General features: G+C 39.4%; 1 protein-coding gene and 1 long non-coding RNA gene across 3 annotated transcripts in view; one reads left to right on the forward strand and one right to left on the reverse strand.

Annotated features, from left to right (window-relative positions):
* Nucleotides 1-12,270, forward strand: part of LOC140104586 (uncharacterized) — a 344,594-nt gene that overhangs the window by 16,917 nt on the left and 315,407 nt on the right. The gene's annotated exons all lie outside the window — the stretch shown is intronic.
* The window catches only part of LOC140104585 (deoxyribonuclease gamma-like), a 28,022-nt gene that overhangs the window by 12,611 nt on the left and 3,141 nt on the right, over nucleotides 1-12,270 (reverse strand). The gene's annotated exons all lie outside the window — the stretch shown is intronic.

Below are 12,270 nucleotides of genomic sequence, written 5' to 3' on the forward strand. Positions count from 1 at the left end.
CATTTCTGTTCTGGGAAAGTGGCTATCACATTTAAACACATTTGCCATTGCTCTGACAAACTAAGATTTTAAATATTGTACCGTCCTCTAATTGTGAGAAAGCTGCTACTATAATACTGATCCTAAGTACAAGAATATAACTACTATAATACTGCCCCCTATGTACAAGAATATAACTACTATAATACTGCCCCCTATGTACAGGAATATAACTACTATAATACTGCCCCCTATGTACAAGAATATAACTACTATAATACTGCCCCCTATGTACAAGAATATAACTACTATAATACTGCCCCCTATGTACAAGAATATAACTACTATAATACTGCCCCCTATGTACAGGAATATAACTACTATAATACTGCCCCCTATGTACAAGAATATAACTACTATAATACTGCCCCCTATGTACAGGAATATAACTACTATAATACTGCCTCCTATGTACAGGAATATAACTACTATAATACTGCCCCCTATGTACAGGAATATAACTACTATAATACTGCCCCCTATGTACAGGAATATAACTACTATAATACTGCCCCCTATGTACAGGAATATAACTACTATAATACTGCCCCCTATGTACAAGAATATAACTACTATAATACTGCCCCCTATGTACAGGAATATAACTACTATAATACTGCCCCCTATGTACAGGAATATAACTACTATAATACTGCCCCCTATGTACAAGAATATAACTACTATAATACTGCCCCCTATGTACAGGAATATAACTACTATAATACTGCCCCCTATGTACAGGAATATAACTACTATAATACTGCCCCCTATGTACAGGAATATAACTACTATAATACTGCCCCTATGTACAAGAATATAACTACTATAATACTGCCCCCTATGTACAGGAATATAACTACTATAATACTGCCCCCTATGTACAAGAATATAACTACTATCATACTGCCCCCTATGTACAAGAATATAACTACTATAATACTGCCCCCTATGTACAAGAATATAACTACTATCATACTGCCCCCTATGTACAAGAATATAACTACTATAATACTGCCCCCTATGTACAGGAATATAACTACTATCATACTGCCCCCTATGTACAAGAATATAACTACTATAATACTGCCCCTATGTACAAGAATATAACTACTATAATACTGCCCCCTATGTACAAGAATATAACTACTATAATACTGCCCCTATGTACAAGAATATAACTACTATAACACTGCCCCCTATGTACAAGAATATAACTACTATAATACTGCCCCCTATGCACAAGAATATAACTACTATAATACTGCCCCCTATGTACAGGAATATAACTACAAGAATACTGCCCCCTATGTACAGGAATATAACTACTATAATACTGCCCCCTATGTACAAGAATATAACTACTATAATACTGTCCCCTATGTACAAGACTATAACTACTATAATACTGCCCCCTATGTACAAGAATATAACTACTATAATACTGCCCCCTATGTACAAGAATATAACTGCTATAATACTGTCCCCTATGTACAAGAATATAACTACTATAATACTGCCCCCTATGTACAAGAATATAAGTACTATAATACTGCCTCCTATGTACAAGAATATAACTACTATAATACTGCCCCTATGTACAAGAATATAACTACTATAATACTGCCCCTATGTACAAGAATATAACTACTATAATACTGCCCCCTATGTACAAGAATATAACTACTATAATACTGCCCCTATGTACAAGAATATAACTACTATAACACTGCCCCCTATGTACAAGAATATAACTACTATAATACTGCCCCCTGTGCACAAGAATATAACTACTATAATACTGCCCCCTATGTACAGGAATATAACTACAAGAATACTGCCCCCTATGTACAGGAATATAACTACTATAATACTGCCCCCTATGTACAAGAATATAACTACTATAATACTGTCCCCTATGTACAAGACTATAACTACTATAATACTGCCCCCTATGTACAAGAATATAACTACTATAATACTGCCCCCTATGTACAAGAATATAACTACTATAATACTGCCCCCTATGTACAGGAATATAACTACTATAATACTGCCCCCTATGTACAAGAATATAACTACTATAATACTGCCCCCTATGTACAGGAATATAACTACTATAATACTGCCTCCTATGTACAGGAATATAACTACTATAATACTGCCCCCTATGTACAGGAATATAACTACTATAATACTGCCCCCTATGTACAGGAATATAACTACTATAATACTGCCCCCTATGTACAGGAATATAACTACTATAATACTGCCCCCTATGTACAAGAATATAACTACTATAATACTGCCCCCTATGTACAGGAATATAACTACTATAATACTGCCCCCTATGTACAGGAATATAACTACTATAATACTGCCCCCTATGTACAAGAATATAACTACTATAATACTGCCCCCTATGTACAGGAATATAACTACTATAATACTGCCCCCTATGTACAGGAATATAACTACTATAATACTGCCCCCTATGTACAGGAATATAACTACTATAATACTGCCCCTATGTACAAGAATATAACTACTATAATACTGCCCCCTATGTACAGGAATATAACTACTATAATACTGCCCCCTATGTACAAGAATATAACTACTATCATACTGCCCCCTATGTACAAGAATATAACTACTATAATACTGCCCCCTATGTACAAGAATATAACTACTATCATACTGCCCCCTATGTACAAGAATATAACTACTATAATACTGCCCCCTATGTACAGGAATATAACTACTATCATACTGCCCCCTATGTACAAGAATATAACTACTATAATACTGCCCCTATGTACAAGAATATAACTACTATAATACTGCCCCCTATGTACAAGAATATAACTACTATAATACTGCCCCTATGTACAAGAATATAACTACTATAACACTGCCCCCTATGTACAAGAATATAACTACTATAATACTGCCCCCTATGCACAAGAATATAACTACTATAATACTGCCCCCTATGTACAGGAATATAACTACAAGAATACTGCCCCCTATGTACAGGAATATAACTACTATAATACTGCCCCCTATGTACAAGAATATAACTACTATAATACTGTCCCCTATGTACAAGACTATAACTACTATAATACTGCCCCCTATGTACAAGAATATAACTACTATAATACTGCCCCCTATGTACAAGAATATAACTGCTATAATACTGTCCCCTATGTACAAGAATATAACTACTATAATACTGCCCCCTATGTACAAGAATATAACTACTATAATACTGCCCCCTATGTACAAGAATATAAGTACTATAATACTGCCTCCTATGTACAAGAATATAACTACTATAATACTGCCCCTATGTACAAGAATATAACTACTATAATACTGCCCCTATGTACAAGAATATAACTACTATAATACTGCCCCCTATGTACAAGAATATAACTACTATAATACTGCCCCTATGTACAAGAATATAACTACTATAACACTGCCCCCTATGTACAAGAATATAACTACTATAATACTGCCCCCTGTGCACAAGAATATAACTACTATAATACTGCCCCCTATGTACAGGAATATAACTACAAGAATACTGCCCCCTATGTACAGGAATATAACTACTATAATACTGCCCCCTATGTACAAGAATATAACTACTATAATACTGTCCCCTATGTACAAGACTATAACTACTATAATACTGCCCCCTATGTACAAGAATATAACTACTATAATACTGCCCCCTATGTACAAGAATATAACTACTATAATACTGTCCCCTATGTACAAGAATATAACTACTATAATACTGCCCCCTATGTACAAGAATATAACTACTATAATACTGCCCCCTATGTACAAGAATATAAGTACTATAATACTGCCCCCTATGTATAAGAATATAACTACTATAATACTGTCCCCTATGTACAAGACTATAACTACTATAATACTGCCCCCTATGTACAAGAATATAACTACTATAATACTGCCCCCTATGTACAAGAATATAACTACTATAATACTACTCCCTATGTACAAGAATATAACTACTATAATACTGCCCCTATGTACAAGACTATAACTACTATAATACTGCCCCCTATGTACAAGAATATAACTACTATAATACTGCCCCCTATGTACAAGAATATAACTACTATAATACTACTCCCTATGTACAAGAATATAACTACTATAATACTGCCCCCTATGTACAAGAATATAACTACTATAATACTGCCCCCTATGTACAAGAATATAAGTACTATAATACTGCCCCCTATGTATAAGAATATAACTACTATAATACTGTCCCCTATGTACAAGAATATAACTACTATAATACTGCCCCCTATGTACAGGAATATAACTACTATAATACTGCCCCCTATGTACAGGAATATAACTACTATAATACCGCCCCCTATGTACAAGAATATAATTACTATAATACTGCCCCTATGTACAGGAATATAACTACTATAATACTGCCCCCTATGTACAGGAATATAACTACTATAATACTGCTCCCTATGTACAAGAATATAACTACTATAATACTGCCCCCTATGTACAAGAATATAACTACTATAATACTGCTCCTATGTACAAGAATATAACTACTATAATACTGCCCCCTATGTACAGGAATATAACTACTATAATACTGCCCCCTATGTACAAGAATATAACTGCTATAATACTGCCCCCTATGTACAAGAATATAACTACTATAATACTGCCCCCTATGTACAAGAATATAACTACTATAATACTGCTCCCTATGTACAAGAATATAATTACTATAATACTGCCCCTATGTACAGGAATATAACTACTGTAATACTGCATCCACATCTAATCTGAGCAATTCCCCTTAGGCTGCATTCACATGAAGGTGTGGCCGCCGGGCCATAGCGCGGCAGGCATACGTTCGCCGCGATGGAGAGGAGTGATGACCCCTCTCCATAGCGATGGCGCCGTAACGCGGGGGAAAGAGTGGACACGTCCCATCTTTTCCCCATGTATGGAGCAGTACGGTGCCACATGTTTGCTGCCACGTACTGCTCCATGCGGCCATTCTTGTATATGGGGGACGTATGTTTGGCCGCATATACGCCCCTGTGCATGAATTCAGCCTATTACTCTGTAATATTTGGAGCAGCAATTGATATCCAGGAACACTTTGTAATTCTTCATTTGATCTAGTTACTTACTACTATTGGAAGTCATCGCTGGTCTCCGCCAAATAAAACTAATAGTTTCACTTGTCTATGTCGTTCCGGATCTATGAAAGAGCCATCACCATGTACCTGTTATGTCTTGGTGCGATCCCTCCGGTCACCTGCTGGGCGGCTCTATGTCCCCTTTGTGCAATCACTCGAAATTCTTTGTTTTTACACAAAAGGTGCGGTTATGTTATTGAGCGCTCTCTGGTTTCAGAACGTGTCACATTTCATTGCTAAGATACCTATAATGTCCGGGTACTGGTGGTGGGTGGATGGGTGTTGGCCCTTGTGTCCCTGGACAATAGGTAATAGTGTAATGCTCCATCTGTCAGCACCTTTTAGGATTTGAACCTATAAGAATCCTTACAATGGAGCAAAATGGAACAATTGGATTGAATAATTCCCATGATCACTAAGTGTCCTAATCTAATGATCAGCTATAATCTGTGGTTGACCCTTGTAACAAGTGTTGAATTTACCTGCAGCGCCTCCACTGGAGAAATAAGGTATTACACAGTGTTCATTGACATCAATGGGCTGTATGTGTAAAACATGGTCGTGCCGGGTCCTCCTAACTTTGTAGCTGTGGTTAATAGATTATGTTTAGGGCACTGAGAAAAGGCCCTCTGACCTGTACCATTGGTTTCTGGATCTAAATACACCACTGAGCAACCAGACTTTCTATGTGTCTAGATGGAGTTAGAGGAGTATGGTCCCGATGCTTGGGTGCAGTTACTATTCTGATCACTATGAGGGTGTGGGCCTGACAACTGCGTCACAAGCCATTGTGTGTGACCAATTTTTTTGGCCCTCCCCAGGTTGTCATCATCATCTTCATCAATATGACATGGTTAGATTCTTAGTCATCCATCTCCTAGACTGAAACATGTGAAAAACCTGCCTGATCCGGCCAGAAACGTGACATTGTGATGACATGTCGTGTCTGTGTGATATAACTAGTTATCTATAGTGACAGTGGCTGAGACAAGATACTGTGTGACTAGAGATAAGACTCCTACAAGAAGTCTCCGCAGACCCCCCCACACCGTATTACACCACGTTCCAGATGATCATGCAAATTATATTTTTCTCTGATTTTTTCTCACCCGTTCGAGAATAAATCGAATTTCACTGAAAAAACCTTCCAGGATATTCTTTAAAAAAAAAACAAAAATCAAAATTATTTCCAGCACAGTTTTCAAACATTTTATAGGTTGTAAAGAACTGAAAATGGTCATTTGTAGAATTTGCAGCATTAGGAGGTCACATTCACTGACATCAAAAGTTGCACTCCAAAACACCCAAACAGGCGAGTTAAATGATAACATAGGACCTTCTGTGATATCACCTGCACAATTCTTGCATCCATTGAACTTGTTTTTGGAGAATTTCTGCTTGAATTTCTTTGCATGATGTCAGAATCGCCTCCCTGCTGCTGTTTTCATGTGAACGGCCTCCTCCCCCTCATATATCTGTTGCATGAAGATTCTCCAAAGGTTCTCTAGGTTTGACGACGGGGGAAGATTTTGGCCACACTATGAGATTCTCTCCTTTTGTGTCCAGAGCAGCCAATGACACCAAGGTATCTTTGCAGCATGAGATGGAGCATCGTCCTGCATGAGATGGAGCAATGTCCTGCATGAGATGGTGCATTGTCCTGCATGAGATGGTGCATTGTCCTGCATGAGATGGAGCATTGTCCTGCATGAGATGGTGCATTGTCCTGCATGAGATGGTGCATTGTCCTGCATGAGATGGAGCATTGTCCTGCATGAGATGGTGCATTGTCCTGCATGAGATGGAGCATTGTCCTGCATGAGATGGTGCATTGTCCTGCATGAGATGGTGCATTGTTCTGCATGAGATGGAGAATTGTCCTGCATGAGATGGAGCATAGTCCTGCATGAGATGGAGTATAGTCCTGCATGAGATGGAGCAATGTCCTGCATGAGATGGTGCATTGTCCTGCATGAGATGGAGTATAGTCCTGCATGAGATGGAGCAATGTCCTGCATGAGATGGTGCATTGTCCTGCATGAGATGGTGCAATTTCCTGCATGACATGGGGCATTGTCCTGCATGAGATGGTGCATTGTCCTGCATGAGATGGTGCATTGTCCTGCATGAGATGGAGCATTGTCCTGCATGAGATGGAGCATAGTCCTGCGTGAGATGGTGCATTGTCCTGCATGAGATGGTGCATTGTCCTGCATGAGATGGTGCATTGTCCTGCATGAGATGGAGCATAGTCCTGCATGAGATGGAGCATTGTCCTGCATGAGATGGTGCATTGTCCTGCATGAGATGGAGCATTGTCCTGCATGAGATGGTGCATTGTCCTGCATGAGATGGTGCATTGTCCTGCATGAGATGGAGCATTGTCCTGCATGAGATGGTGCATTGTCCTGCATAAGATGTAGCATTGTCCTGCATGAGATGTAGCATTGTCCTGCATAAGATGGTGCATTGTCCTGCATGAGATGGTGCAATGTCCTGCATGAGATGGTGCATTGTCCTGTATGAGATGGTGCATTGTCCTGCATGAGATGCTGCATTTTCCTACATGGGTCTGTGCATTGTCCTGCATGAGATGATTTTGCCCTGTAAGACACAATTCTTCTTTTTGTACCATAGAAGAAAGTGGTCACTCAGAAACTCTATTTACTCTATTTTCACAGCCACATGACCCTTAAAGGGGCCTACCAGATCCCTATGATTCTGGACCAAAATACAACTCTGCCACCTCCTTGCTGATGTGGCAGCCTTGTAGGGACCTGGTGGCCATCCACCACCCATCCACTACTACATCCATCTGGACCATCCAGGGTTGTACGACGCCTATCAGTAATCAAGACTGAAAATTAGTCTTCATGTATGTCTGGGGCCCCTAACACCAACTCTATATAGTCATTAGTGGGCCAACATGGTATAACATGGCAAACACAGGAAACATGGGTGTGAAAACTTGGGCCAAGAAGGACAAATAACAGAGTCTGTCATAAACTTGTCCAGTAGGATCCTTTCTGATAACCAATTAAGAGTATTGGCCAAAGGTCCCAAGTTCTCTCCCTCAGTGGACTTTAATTTATTTAATACTCTATTGGACATTAACAAATTAGCACGTAACATTACTGTCAAGAGACATTTTAGTGATTTAACCGTGCCATATGCAAATATAGATGGGTTAACGGAGAATTCAGTTTTTGTTGAAAATAAATACAATGATTATATAGTAGACCTGATGAGATCTGATGTAAATATCAGCGATTTTCAAGAACAGGGCAATGATTTGTAAAGCGCTACGGAATTTGATGGCGCTATATAAATAAAGATTATTATTATTATTATTATTAATGTACTAACACTAAGGTCTCTTAAGTGTGAACAATGTGAAGTTAATAATTCTGTTAACAGGGAATATCACATTTCCAACACTGACTTCTATCCCATTAACTCACGAGTTCCCGTCCTGGATAATTTCCAAGACATAGTGGAGAAAGAACTTGTAGCACTGCACAAGAGGGTTAAAGAGAAAGGTCCACACCACATACATCAAAATTTAACCAAAGGTGAGAGAGAGGCCCTACAACAACTCAAAGAGGATTCAGATTTGACCATCAGGTCGGCAGACAAAGGGGGGGCCATAGTAGTTATGGATGCCGCCCTCTACAAACTCCTCAATGAGGACATTTTGAAAGACAGGACCACCTATCGTACCCTAGAGTCTAACCCAACCAGTTCAGTACAAAAACGCTTATCCAAGATTTTGGAGGAGGGTTTAACACTGGGTGTTATCACACAGAAAGAGAAAGACTACCTCTATGTGAGGGACCCCATTACGCCAGTCTTTCATTCACTCCCCAAAGTTCATAAAAATGTTTTCCCGCCACCTTTAAGACCTATTGTGGCTGGGATTGGGGGGGTGGGTGAAAGACTAGGCGAATGGCTAGATCACTTCCTTCAGCCCATCACTAGAGTCACCCCATCTTTCTTACGTGATACAAAACATCTATTACAGATCATGAAAGATTTTAAATGGCATAAGGAATGCAACTGGGCGTCATGTGACGTTACCACCTTGTACTCATCTATACCACACGAATTAGGTTTGCTGTTTCTACTTAGGCATTTAGACAGTTACAGTACAGTACAACACTGAAAGAGTACATAGTTCTTGCCACTGGTTTTCTACTACAAAACAATTTCTTTTATTTCGATGGCAGATATTATTTGCAAGTGGAGGGGGCCCCCATGGGGGCCAAATTCTCCCCCTCCCTTGCAAACATATATATGTCACAATGGGAAGAGGCATATATTTTTTCATCTTCCAACCCACATCAGGCGTCTATAGTATGGTTTGGTCGGTACATAGACGACCTGGTGTGGGTATGGGAAGGGTCAGAGACATCCTTTGTCAACTTTGTAAGTTACCTTAATGACAATCCCATGAATTTAAAATTTACGTCTATGTTTGGAGGAAATTCTGTCCCATTTTTAGACGTAACACTAATAGGAGAAGGCAACAGGGTTAGAAGTTTACCCTATAGGAAGGAGATGGCGAGAAACACCACCCTGTTAGCTTCCTCCTGTCATCCCCCCCATGTAATACAGAACATACCATATGGGGAACTGATACGTTTAAGAAGAAACTGTTCTGATAATGATGACTTTGAAAAAGAAAAAAACAGTCTTAAGGCTAGACTTCATCAGAGAGGCTATCAAAAAGGCAATATTGAGAATGCTGAGAATAAGATTTCGAATATATCCCAACAGGATCTACTAGTAGATAAGAAAGATATAATACATAAAGGACACAAGGGTAGTGATGGGAGAGAAGGCGAAATCATAAAAACACAAAAAACCCAAGACCCCTATTATTTTTTCTACAGCCTATAGTAGACAATACAAAGAAATCACAAAAATAGTCCAAAAATTTATTCCGATCTTACTGCAGGATCCAAGTCTATACACAATATTGGATAGTGGCATTAAATGTGTAGCCAAGAGGGCTCCCACTCTGGGTAATGCTCTCTCACCTAGCCTGTTCAAAAGCCAGAACTCTGGTGGGACATGGCTCAACACTAAAGGATGCTATAAATGTGGTCACACACAATGTAAGGCATGTAGATTTGTTACGGTAGACACAAATATAACATCTAGCACCACTAACAGAAGTTATCCTATTCAATCATGCCTTAACTGCAATACATGCAATGCCATTTATTCTATCAAATGCACAAGTTGTAATATTCAATATATAGGTCATACCACAGGTCCTCTCAAAGTCAGGATAGTGGGTATATCAGCGGCTTCTAGACACTTTAGAGAAACACACAACAAATCTACGTGTCATTTTTCATGGACTGGTTTTGAGAAGGTTTCATATCCAATAAGAGGGGGTAATATGAAGAGGAAACTAATAAACAGAGAGAGTTATTGGATTTTTGTAATGGAAACTAGAACTCCACAAGGCATGAATAAAAGACAGGATGTCATACTTACGTACTAAGATACTTTATGACATACCCTTCATACATCATATACTATACATTATACTATTCTTTAGTCCATATGACACTCTATTTGCGTAATAAGATACATATCACTGACTGTCTTTTCATCTTATATCTCCCTTTCTTTTTTTCACCAAGTATCAGCACCATAACAGGCATTGTGTACATGATGTGCCATGTAGTATATGTTCATGGTAGAGACACATTACGGTGCTACAATACTAGTCTAATTTTAGTTTTGTTCCCAATAGTACATTTTCACTTTTGTGCCTATTCAATACTATAGTTGTATACAAAAATAGTATTAGGTACTTGTATAAGTGTCATTTTTATATACTATAAGTGTTTTAATGGTTTGTTTACTCACTGCCACCGCACGGTTCCGAGCCGCGCTCCCGATCATGTGACTAAGGGGGAGGAGTTTAGGGTCATGTGATTCGGAGGCGCGACCCGGACTTAGTGACGTCAGGTATAGAGGGAGTTCCCTCTTTTCTACCACTCAGCTGTTTTATATAAAAGGCGGCTGGCTTGACATGCTAGATAGGTTATGAGTAAGACGGTATCCGTCGAAACGCGTTAACCTGCTTGTTTCCCGTGTTATGTGACGTTTTAACCAATAAAGAAGATTTTTTGCATCGTACCCACGTGACGGTCTTCATGCTGTGCCGGTCTACCACTTCTTTTTCCTGCATGTGCTATACGGCTATAGATTAGTCTCTCCGTGCACCAGAAGATTACCACCGAAAGTGTACAACCCTGATGATCCGAAGGTTGGGTGAGCCGGCTTTTCTTCACTTTCTTCTACGCTGTAGTGAAGGTGTTATATGTAACATGGTATAATGCTTCCTTGTGGCCCTGCCCTCTTGCTGCCCCATTCAGGAAAAGATGCCCCCTGGTGTCTTCCGCAATTATTAGGCCCCTTCCATTGGGGGAGATTCACGTCATGCCCAGCAGATAAGATTATCCTGGATGTCCACTGCCCATCAACCACTAGGGAGAAGACCCTAGTAGTTATCAAAGAGAGTTGTCTGTTGGACTTCTCGGGTTCAGTATTGGGTAAGTGCCTGGACATGTGCCCTGGTGGGCCAGTTAGACACTGGGGCGGTTTCTTGCTAATAATTGGGGTCTGATTCCCTGAACTTCTCCCTCTAATCGTGCGGAATGGCTAGAGATAGTTATACATAATAATATATATTGAAAGGAGCTGCAGTCTCATAATCATTGGGTGTCCCAGTGGATGGCTACAATAGACTTTGAATAGGAGATAACCTCCAAACATGGACCATCCCACCGGAGACACAAAATAACAAACTACAGGAATGCACAAGGACTAGATATTAGGGAGAAAAATTGTGCGGATTAGACTGGTGGATAGTGGTGGAGATTTGCTGGCATTCTCAATTTTGGCCACTAGATGTCACCACTTTATCAGTTACAGGTCAGACAGCAAAGTCTATGTATAAACTACAGGGCAGAGCCAGGTAGAG

This window comes from Engystomops pustulosus, chromosome 10 (assembly GCF_040894005.1).
Source record: "Engystomops pustulosus chromosome 10, aEngPut4.maternal, whole genome shotgun sequence".
In the NCBI taxonomy this organism is placed as follows: Eukaryota; Metazoa; Chordata; class Amphibia; order Anura; family Leptodactylidae; genus Engystomops; species Engystomops pustulosus.